Below are 12189 nucleotides of genomic sequence, written 5' to 3' on the forward strand. Positions count from 1 at the left end.
AAAGGGGAGGCTTCCTGAGAAGAGGTAGACATAGCCCCTGCACTGTTCCTACTCCTTTAGAACCTTTCCCTACCTCTAAGCACTGTCCCTACTAGACAGGGAACCTAGCTACTTACATAAAGCATACCAAACCCTGGAACTGGAAACTTAAATAGACTCTGCCTGACCCAAGATGGTAGCTGGAGTCACATGAGGTGCGAACGTCCAATCGTACAGCTGCCTTCCTGTGAATAGAGGAATCAATTTCCTTACAACTTCCTCCCCTTCAATATTGCGGCATAGGTGGAGCGCCACCTGCAGTGGAGAGTAGAAACAGCACCTGCCTACATGCTCGGTCCTGGTCAGTAATTTATTAGGTAGTAAAGTAAAAACTGAGACCACATCCTCAGAGCATGCTCTTTTTAATAACGTATCAGATATGGCAACTCTTGTTTTTCTTTTCTCAGAGGTTGTACAGCCCCCTAATTAGATATATTAGAAGAGACAGCTGTATACTGTTGTGCACTATGGGTTGCTCAAAGCACCCATTTGTGCACTGGCCTATGTTCACAACACAAATGATGTGCATTCTGGGCATACATCAATGCACATGGGGGGGTTTTACATAAGCCCAGGTACAGAATTGTGTACAGCTGCCTCTTCTAATGCAGCTTAATGGGTGGTTGTAGGCATTGCAGTGGGTCCAAGAAATGTCATTATGTAGGCTCTGCTAGCTGTACAGCCCTTGTACGGCCATGTGCACGAAGACTTAAAGACATTTTGCTATCACTAAAATATGTATAAAGCCAAACTTTTTTTTTTTAGATTTGCATAGAGTGGTGAGGAGATAGAATCCCTGTCAGATTTTTATTTCTGTCTGTGTGTCTGTTTTAAGGAGATTCAGCCTCTCTAATTGTCCTGGTGACTATTGTCACTAGGACTGAAAGTGAAGGAAAATCCCAAATTTTGAGTTGTAATCAGAACAGGAATAGAGAGGAAATCTTCCAATGAGACATTAGTTCTGGTGATAACAGTCAAGGAGGGGATTTACCTCACTTTGGATGGATTAGTCTTATTTTCTGTTATATCTAAAAAAGTGAAGGTAAATCTCTTGAATTGCAGCACTTATCATGGGAGCAATGCAATCCCACAAACTCTTCCCCAAGCCGCACGTCTGTACAGTATATATATAGGCATGGACCTGCCATTATGGGGCTGGATAAAATAACCAATGGACTGTAAGTGTGGTGACAGTACTGCACTTGGGTTCCACTGAGATCTGTAAGTCCTTTTATTGTAGTGGCAGATCGGACTTGTAGTCTTCCATTCACAGATCCCTGTAAATGCATCTGAAAATAGATGACAATGCTGAGCAGGTGGAGCCACACACAGATGTGACAAATTCAAAAGAAAACAGAATACTTCAGAAAAAAGAACCCCACGATTCAGGAAAGTGGGGACGTGGGAAAGAAGGGGGGGTTGATTGTAGGTGGGGGTTGGGGAATGTGGCAAAATATTGATAATCATGGAACATGCTCACAAAGATGGACTAGGCATTTAAAGCTAGACTCCAGGCTGGCATTACAGTGGAAGGAAAATTGTTTTTAAATCAAATGGCTAACAGGCAGGTTATTTATGACAGAAGAAACCCTATTGGTCTCTTCTGCCATAAATGCATCCTTCTGCCTGTCAGCTATCATGTTCACTGAGCCGTGCCTGCGCAGTTCAGCAAACATTTACGGCCCCTATCAGCCCCTGATCCATGCTGCAGTGATGTGACTCCTGTACGCACCATCCTGTGGCATCATCGCAGCCTGGCCTATCAAGTGGCAGAAAATGCCACTTGATAGGCCAGGCTGCGATGGAGCGATGGAATGGAAGCGCCAGGGACCTGCCGGGGTGGTCCCAGTGCTGTGCTGGAGGACATCATATGACAGGTAAGTCTGCCATAATGTACTAATATGCTGTACATACTAGTACAATATGGCATAGCACACCTGGGGGGACCCATATCCACCCGTTTTGCTGGATATGGGTCCCCCTGGATTACCGCTAGCAACAACAGCACATTTAAGCATGTTCTCCAAGTGTGACCACTGAGACAATGACCAGTCCAGAATCTTTGGGTTTTTTGTATTTATTTGGTAACTTGGATAGAAGAAGGGATAAGTGGGATACTCCAGGAACTAAACTAGGCACATTTGGCGGAGACACTTGAATATTGCTGTTTGGCGCTGACTTGACGCTGGCTGAATGCCTATCAACGCTGACTTGATGCTGGTTAACGCTGGCTGGATGCCTGTTAACGCTGAATTGACTTGGGACTTCTTTCTGACTAAAGGAGTCCTCTTCCAGCTCCCCTAAGCACTCCTACTGAGGTAGCTACTAGGGATGATCGAACATTGGCTGTTCGAGGTTCGGCCGAATTTAGAACTTTTTGCTGAAAAAAGTTTGGAATTCGGCAACCAGAACCGACCAAAATGCAATGGGACAGGAAATGGGCTTTAAAAGCCCATGATTGGACCCGAACCATTAGCAAAAGCCAATTGAGGGGGCAGGAGAATGCTTGGAATGTGATTGGAGTGCCTAGGGGGTCCCTAGGCCAATCATTTGTGAATACGCCCCCCAGTATATAAGATAGCCCCCGCCAAATTCCTAGCATTGTTATACAGGGACATGGAAGACAGTGAAAGCAGTTCTGTTAATTTTACTTTAAAAGTGTCATTTAGCATTTATTAGTGTGATGAAAGGGATATCTAGTGTAGTTAGGGTGCTCTTTTACACTTTAGTTAGATGCAAAAATTTAGTTTCTGTAGGGAAAGTGTTAAGTGCCAGGACATGACCGTAATGTAGTGTAGGGTGAACTGACTGCTATGGCAGGGTGACCAAACCCTTCCATATCAGGGTGACCGTAATGTAGTGTAGGGTGAACTGACACTGACTGCTATGGCAGGGTGACTAAACCCTTCCATATCAGGGTGACCGCTATAGAGAAAATCTAGTTTCTCTTAAGTCACATTCCGTGCAGTAATATGGCTTCTCCCCTGTCAGCTTGCTTTTTGGCTGCAGGCGTCTATAGGGATTTTTTGAGCACATGTTTGGAGTCAGGCATGACATCTGAACATGTGTATAGGGGGTATATATACACACCCATGTATGTATATATACACCTGCACATATATAGGTGTGAAAGAAGCAGAAAACACTACTTGCGCTAATGAAATAATTAACACCAATATAGTTACGCTCCTATCACACCTATATATGTGTATGTGTAAAATACATATAAGTGTGTGTGTATATATATACCCCTATACAGCAGTTCAGATGTTTTGCCTGCCTCCAAAGAACCCAAAAAAATGCCCAAAAAAACGCTAGCGCCAAAAAAAAAAACGCCCAGGTGTGTTGTTGCAGGCATTTTTTGTGGTTTTTGGAGGCAGGCAAAACATCTGAACTTGTGTATAGTGGTATATATACACACATACTTATATGTATTTTACACTTACACATATATAGGTGTTATAGGAGCGGAGCCATATTAGTGTAAATGATTTCATTAGCGCAAGCATATATTTCTGCTACTATCACACCTATATATGTCTAGGTGTATATATACATATAAGTATGTGTGTATATATACCCGTATACACAAGTTCAGATGTTTTGCCTGCCTCCAAAGAACCCAAAAAATGCCCAAAAAAACGCTAGCGCCAAAAGAAAAACGCTCAGGTGTGTTGTTGCAGGCATTTTTTTGGGGGTTTTTGGAGGCAGGCAAAACATCTGAACTTGTGTATACGGGTATATATACACACATACTTATATGTATATATACACCTAGACATATATAGGTGTGATAGTAGCAGAAATATATGCTTGCGCTAATGAAATCATTTACACTAATATGGCTCCGCTCCTATAACACCTATATATGTGTAAGTGTAAAATACATATAAGTATGTGTGTATATATACCACTATACACAAGTTCAGATGTTTTGCCTGCCTCCAAAAACCCCAAAAAATGCCTGCAACAACACACCTGGGCGTTTTTTTTTTTTTTTTGGCGCTAGCGTTTTTTTGGGCATTTTTTTGGGTTCTTTAGAGACAGGCAAAACATCTGAACTTGTGTATAGTGGTATATATACACACATACTTATATGTATATATACACCTAGACGTGATAGTAGCAGAAATATATGCTTGCACTAATTAAATCATTTACACTAATATGGCTCCGCTCCTATAACACCTATATATGTGTAAGTGTGAAATACCTATAAGTATGTGTGTATATATACCCATATACACAAGTTCAGACGTTTTGCCTGCCTCAAAAGACCCCAAAAAATGCCCAAAAAAGCGCTTGCTACTAAACTGGCAAGGTGTGAAAAGAGAGAAGCCACTATCCTGTTATAAAGTGACTTTATACAAACAATCTTTTTTTATGGTTATGGACATGCTACAGAGCTGAAACTTCACAGGTACACTTTTTAGACCCCCCAGATACTAAATGCAAAGAATTCTTTTTTTTTTTTATTTTCAATAATTGGCTCTCTATCAAAAATGACAATTTTTAAAAACTTTTTTTGTGTGATTAATAGTCCCTGTGGTATGACACAGAACCCTAGGCACCTTTTAGGGACATTCATTGGGTTTTAGGGCTTCAAAATGGTGTTTTTTGATTACCGAAGTTCGGGTCCCATTGATTTCAATGGGGTTCTGAAATCCGGACCAAACTTTTGAGAAGTTCGAATGTTCTGGCCGAACCAAACTTTTCAAAAGTTCGATCATCCCTAGTAGCTACTTGAATACACTGCTGCACTGCTGAACACTTCAGGGCCCGCACCGGCGCCCTCTTTCTCTCTCTAATCTTCAGGGCTTAGATACAGGCACCCCCTTTCTAAGCCACCATTACTGGCTAGCTGGCTCCTGAATCCCTTTGACCTTCTGGAGTGGTCCCCTCTCCTAGGCAGACCCCTGGGCAGTTTCGAGTACTCACAACACAGTTTTTCCAGGAAACTTCTGCCCAGCAGCTCCACTCGGTCCACAGCACTCTGGATCCTTCCTGTATCCCAGCTCAGCCTCCGGTCCTCTAGGCCGACCGCCCAGGGCACCCTCACTTGCTCTGACAGGAGGAGAGAAAGCCGTCAGCCTCCTCCTGGGACTCTGCTTCCCGCCAAGATGACCTGTCACATGCTCCCTTCAGACTTATATCCCATCCCAGGGTGCATTGCGGCAGCCTCCGCCCAATGAGAAAGCTATAAGCCTGGGTCCGCAATTGACCAGGTTTCCTTCACTGTCCAATAAGAGCCCTCATTGGATACAGTGGGGAGGCTCCCCAGACTTAACAGACCACACCTAGAAGCACATGACAGCCTAACTGAATGATCAGGCCCCCCTGATAATCAGACAGGGCCAATATATATATATATATATATATATATATATATATATATATATATATATATATATATATATACTTTTCCTAGCACCTACCTAGGAGGGTGCTACATATATATATATATAGCGGACTTTACTAACGCTTTAAAGTGAACGTGTGCTTTGCCCATGCAAATAACTATATAGATCAGGAAATTTTGATCAAACTCAGATGTCCTTTTCCTAGTTTCAATTCACTGACTCAAACTAAGAAAGAAAAAAAAAGGGAAACTGTTGCTTACTAATTACTTTAACTTCCTAATAAAGGCCACGTGCAGATGGAACAATTGTCACTGCTCATAGTCTGGGCCTCCCAGACAATTATTTAACAGGAATGGGCCCAGAGTGAATGTATTACTTTGTAACTTATATTTAGATACTGGCAAACTCAGAGAAACATATGATTTTGTTTAATTTGTGAAATGCTGCATGCCCAAGCACACTTTTCTTGGTGGAAATTCTATTTAACACTACACCATTACAGCAGTCATAATGTTTTAGTGATATCCTATAAAGATGTCGTGTATCTTACACAATAGTGATTTACATACAGGAACTAGAAAGCGCCCTGACTTCATATCATGAGCTTAACCACACGGGAAACTGTGAACGGCTCTACAAAACGTGTGATTTTCATGCTGATAAATATTTCATATATACTGTAAGTGAATAAGAAGCACTCCATTAAGTAAAGTATGACTTTTTGCTCTCTCCGGCATTAAGTTATTACGAATTGGCTTTCATCTTTAAGCCTTGTAATGATGGAGTTAATGATTTGTCCTCATTCTGTGAGTTGTAAATAACAAGAATCTGTGTGTTAAAACAAAGCTTAGCTAATTACTATTATTATAAGAAAAGACACAACAAGCTGAAGTTTTGCTTTATCTTCTACACCTGCCTTTTGCTAGGTAATATCAACACATAAAAACAGTGGGGTTTATTTACTAAAGGCAAACCCACTCTGCACTACAAATGCAGTTGCTATACAGTAGATCTAAGGGGGACATGCAAGGAAAGTAAAAAACTGAATTTTGACTTGCATTTGATTGGATGATAGAAATCAGCGGAGCTTCCCCTCATTTCAGATCCCCCCCCCCCTCCAGATCAACAGCGACTGAACGTCCAAGTGCCTCCCTCTTAACCACTTGCCGACTGCCTAACGACTATTTACATCGGCAGTCAGCCCCTCACAGGCAAAGCGACGTAGATCTACGTCGCTAGCCTGTAAGGGTGTGGGGAGCGAGTGCGCGCCGCCGGAGGCGCGCTCCCGCTCGGTCACGGACCCCCCCCCCGCGCGTGTGCCCGGCGGACCCGATGTCCACCGAGCACTTGCGATCGTCTGTGCCAGTGGGAGGAAGGCAATCGGCTAGTGTAAACAAAGCCGCCTGTCAGTTCTCCCTGTGAAAGAACGATGATCAAACGGTTCTACTATGTAGGACCGTTGATCATTGTTCTTACACACACAGCCAATCACAGTTAGAAGCACGCCCCTAGGACACACTTAACCCCTCCCTCTCCAATAGAGTTAACTCCTTCACTGCCAGTGTCATTTTTACAGTAACAGTGCATATATATAGCACTGATTACTGTAGTAATGTCACTGGTAACCCCAAAAGTGTCAAAAATGTCAGTCAAGGGTCCGATCTGTCCGCCCCAATGTCGCAGTCCCGCAAAAAAAATCGCAGATCGCCGCCATTACGCGTTAAAAAAAACAACAAAAATGACAAAAATCTTTCCCTTTGTTAGTAAACCCGATAACTTTTGCGCAAACCAATCAAAATACGCTTTTTGCGATTTTTTTTACCAAACATATGTAGCATAAAACAAATTGGCCGAAAATGTTAAAAAATTTTGATTTTTAAATTTTTTTTGGGAATTTCATATAAAAAAATTTGAAAAATATTGTTATTTTTGCAAAATTGACGCTCTTTTTTTGTTTATAGCGCATGATCAAAAAATCGCATAGGTGATCAAATACCACCAAAAGAAAGCTCTGTTTGTGGGAAAAAAAGGACGCCAAATTCGATCAGGTACAGCGTCGCATGACCGTGCAATTGTCTGTTAAAGTCACGCAGTGCCGAATCGCAAAATAGGCCCTGGTCAGGAAGGGGGTAAAATCTTCCGGGGCTTAAGTGGTTAACAGGACACACAGAACAGACAAACCATGCTGTTATCTAGACCAGTGTTTCTCTACCTTTTTCCAGTCGGGGCGCCTTTGAAAAGTATTTTCAGTCCCGAGACACCCATGTCCAAAGTTTAGTTATCGTTACTGTATGTCGCGGAATGCGCGCAAAATCGAGCTCGTTCCTGACACACACACACAAATGCTCTGCTCTGTAGGGGTGCCAATAATTCTTAATGGTACCCCATACATTGGCAAACATAGGGTGCTTTTGGTGCAGCGTAATTAAAAAAAAAGAGTCAGGGACATCTTTCTCTGCATTTCTGCGAATAGGAAAGCCCATTGAAATGAATGAGCTGCCCTACATGCAGCATGCAGCCATGCAGATGTGAACCAAGGGCTTGTTCACATGTCAGGTCTGAGGGGTGGTAAAACCACATGGTTGAGCTGTTTTTTCCCCCTTTAGCTGCAGAGGCAGCAGCTGGGGGTGTTCACATGCTGTGGCTGCAGCTGGAGGTATACCCAGGGTGAATTTGGTTGTACTGCAACTACCCCACAGCTGTGTGCAGTGCACGGTTGCGTGTAGTGATGCTGCATTTACAGGCCTAAAACAGGTGGTGAGGAGGCAACATAATTTCCTCTTACTGCCTGTCAAATGCCTCTGAAAAGTGACCTGAGCATGAATTGATTTCAGAGGAGCAGTCATCTTTGCTATCACAAACAAGCCCTAAAAAAGCTTGTCTGATGGTACAGGAATACGGAGGGGGGGGGGGGGGTCAGAATTAAAAGTGACACAGATATACAAATACATATGGACACACACATATGAACACACACGAACACACACATACAGACACATGTATATGTGCACATAGACAGACAAAACTGCAGCAGATGTGCAAGTGGAAAACAAAATAAAAAAATAAATAAATCTGTAAGCAGAATACAATATAAAAAAAAGAAGTACTGTTATCATCCTCAGTATAATATAGTAATACAGTAATTAAAACAGATATCTTTAACCTTTTTTTTTTATATACCCACATATATTCCTGGTTTCTCTCCTCTCGCGCCAGCCAGCATCTCCTGGCTCTAACGTCCAGCAAGCCCTTGTGCGCCCGCACAGCTTCCTGACTGCCTGTGGCAGCGGGAAGCGAGTATTAGACAGCGGTCCTGCACTGGACTGGCACCGCTGTAACAACTGACCAGCCAGCAGACCAACCAGCAATCATTAAAGAGCAGATTACTTATTAATGCATAGGTTGGGGATCATTTTGCCCTGCCACACCTGGGGGCCCTTCACGGCACACCAGTGTGCCGCGGCACACTGGTTGAGAAACCCTGGTCTAGAGTGCCAGCAATTGGAGAGGGTACCCAAGAGTAAGGCCAGACATACAGGGTTCGAATCTCAGCCTGTTGAACATGAACCGGCCGAGATTCCAACAGTTAATGGACAGGTTGAATGTACCAAGTTGAGTCGATCGATCAACTAGGTACAACCAGCCTGACGGATTCTCTTGCAATTGTCGCCAGCGGCTGCTATAGTGGCTAGCGAAAACCACTGTCTTCTCCTACCAGGAGCAGACAATTACTTGACAGGAGGGATTCCCCTGTCAGCAGTGTTTGTATTGAGGTAATGATGCAAATTTCTTTCCTGCAACCCGTGATTGAACTATTCAAAGGTTTAATAAAAGATTGCCACATAAATGCAACAATTACAATTCATTTTGAATGGCACTTCAACACAATAACCCAATAGACCTCCAATGCACATGTATTGTATGTACTACTGTGCAATGTATTGCACTGCATTAGAAAAAATACTTTTTGTCCATTCTAATGCTCAGGAAGCAAGATAACGCTCATAAATGTGGATGCGTTAATGCAACACTAGATAAGTGTAAAAGGGCCATAAAGCAGACCACTAAAGCTTTGTACTAGTATCCCAAATGTTAGCCAGTTTTTTTCCCATATGAATTTAAATTATTTAGCTATGGAATAATGACCTGAGCTGTTTGCAGCTATACCGTTTAGCCTGTAAGAGGATAGTGATAAGTCTTTGGCTTTCTCAATTTCTGCTTGTCAGAGAGGAATCAATGGAAACAGCAGTTAAAATGGAGTTCCACTCTTTTTTGTGTTTATTAAAAGTCAGCTGCAGACTTTTAATAAACACACACTCACCTGTTCCCCGATCTAGCGATGCGGCCGTCCAAAGCCTCGCTTCTCTCCCTCTCCTCTGCACAGCGCTGGCATTGCAAGTGTGGGCACTCGGCTAAAGTGCTTCTAAAGGCTCAAGGTCTTTTACCTTCTTGCATTCTAGGCCCCCCAGTCATAATACTTACCTGAGCCCCATCCAGGGGCTGACTGGCAACTTGGGCAAGTGACTCGGCCCCCCTCTTCCCGGCCTCCTCCTGACCCCCATTCCATGCTAAAGCTCCGCTCCAGGTACTCTCTACTCACCAGCCAAATCTGGGTTCCTGATCTGGCCAGCGGAGGCTGGTTAGGGGGAGCTGGGAAAGCTTGGTCAGGGGTGGCCAGGGTAGGAAAGTCTCCAGTGGGGCGTGGAACCGGCCTCTGCTCAGACACAGTTTACACCATCCATGCTGGGGGCCTGCGCTCTGTCCTTGTCTTCGTCCCACACTCAGTGGGTCAGCGACTTTCCTTCACCAGGAATCCTTTAGGCATGTCTGTGGCAGAAGCGGTATTTTTATGGGGCATCAGAGGGTGTTAATTGCCCCCTGTCCCCTGGCCCAGTCCTCCCCTGGCCCCATCACTATCCAGTGATGTGCACAAGATCCTCGGCTCTCTCCGGGGACTCTCCAATGGGAGCCAATGGCTCCCACTGCTGTTATTCACAGCCAGTGAGCCAATGAGAAGAGAGAAGGGGTGGAGCCGTGCTGCGGCTCTGTGTGTGAATGGACATGCAGAGCAGCGGCTCAGTTGCATACCTGCTAGCTTGCTCTGGGGGCACTCAGCAGGAGGAAGGGGCCAGGAGTGCCAGAGAGGACCCGGAAAGAGGAGGATCTGGGCAGCTCTGGGCAAAACTACTGCACAGAGCAGGTAAGTATGACGTTTGTTTTTTTTTTGTTTTTTTATGTAGCACCCTTCCAGATAGGTGCTAGGTAAAAGCATCTAATGCTCCTGCTGCTAATCAGGGGAGTCTGATCTTTAGTTAGGTCTGCTCTCTGTGCTCAATGTGTATTCATCTGGTTTGAGGGAGTGTCCCCCCTGTACCCAATGGGGAGGCCTGTTGGACAGTGGAGGAAACATGGCCATGATACACAAGCTTTTGTACTGTGCCAGTGGGTTGGCACCTGGAGAGTTGCATCATGGGATTGATGATAAAAGCGGGGAGCGCATGAGACAGGGTGTCCCAGTAGGAGGTGAATGGCTGGTCTCTCCTCCTGTAGGTGTGAGGAAGGTGGTTCAGGCGGTCGGCCTAGTGAACCAGGTGTGTGGAGCTGAGCTGCAGAGGATCCAGAGCACTGACAACTGGAGCTGCTGGCAGAGACTGTTGGGAAAAACAGTATCGTGAGTACCAGGAGTTCTGCCTAAGGGTCTGCCTAAGAGGGGGGACCACTCCAGAGAAGTCAGGGGATCAAGGAGCTAGCTCACACAGGAAGTTTATCAGTAAAGGGGGTGCCTTGTAGTTGACCCTGAAGAATAGGAACAAAGGGGGTGCCAGGAAGGGCCCTGAAGTTGTTCAGCAATACAGTACAGATTACCTCAGAAAGCTCATTCACTTATACTTCACAGCTAAGGGCAAAGTGAAGCAGCGGCCTAGCCGTGACTAGCGTTACTCAGCATTTTCAAGTCGTCCCAGCCAATTGTGCATAGTTGTATAAAGTTGGAGTATCCCACTCATTCCCTTCTCTTTTCCAAGTTCCAAATATAAACACAAAAACCAAAGCTACTGGACTGTTTCCTGACTGAGCTAAAACACTTGGGAAAATGTCAAACTGTCATGTCATGTTGTTGCTAGTGGTAACCCAGGGGAACCCGTAATCAGCAGCTCCCAAAGGAGTAGTGCTACATTAAAAAGAATTGTTTTTTAATATCACTTTAAAGCTTTTCTAAATAGAGAAGAAAATTGTAATACGTTGAAGCTTACCAGTATTTAAATTTGGTGGATACATTTGTTTTCTTTTACGGTACTTTTCCTTTATTTTCACCTGTTGCTGCTGGCTGTAATCAGCCTGCGCTGATGTTTACTCTTCCTAAAGTGGAGTTCCACCCAACAATGGAAGCTTTGCTTTTCTGCTTCCTCCCCCCGAACCCCCCCCCCCCCTCTGGTGCCACATTTGGCAGATACCTGTCATAAACAAGTACCCGTTCCCACTTCTGTGTATGGGCACAGCGGCAACCTGCGTCATTTGCAGCCCCTGCTCATTCCCCAGCTGCCTTCTGGGAGACACACAGGTCCCAGAAGACAGCAGGACCTTTCAGAAAGTGCATGTGCAGTAGGAAACAGGCAGTGAAGTCGCAAGGCTGAGAAGCCACAAGGCTTCACTTCCTGTTTCTCTTAGTAAGGATACCGGCACCTGGATGGATTGGCTTTGGGTGCAACATCGCTGGCTCCCTGGACAGGTAAGTGTCCTTATATTAAAAGTCAGCAGCTACAGTATTTGTAGCTGCTCACTTTTAATGTTT

The 12189-nt window shown here is 44.4% G+C and overlaps 1 pseudogene across 1 annotated transcript in view; it reads left to right on the plus strand.

Annotated features, from left to right (window-relative positions):
- The first annotated feature begins 1840 nt into the window (after positions 1 to 1840).
- Positions 1841 to 12189, plus strand: part of LOC309547985 — a 50238-nt pseudogene continuing 39889 nt past the window's right edge. Inside the window, exon 1 of the transcript in view lies at positions 1841 to 1916. The product of the transcript in view is annotated as an uncharacterized misc_RNA (transcript). The remainder of the gene's footprint in view (positions 1917 to 12189) is intronic.

This window comes from Pelophylax lessonae (genome assembly GCF_965119305.1).
Source record: "Pelophylax lessonae genome assembly, chromosome: 2".
Taxonomy (NCBI): domain Eukaryota; kingdom Metazoa; phylum Chordata; class Amphibia; order Anura; family Ranidae; genus Pelophylax; species Pelophylax lessonae.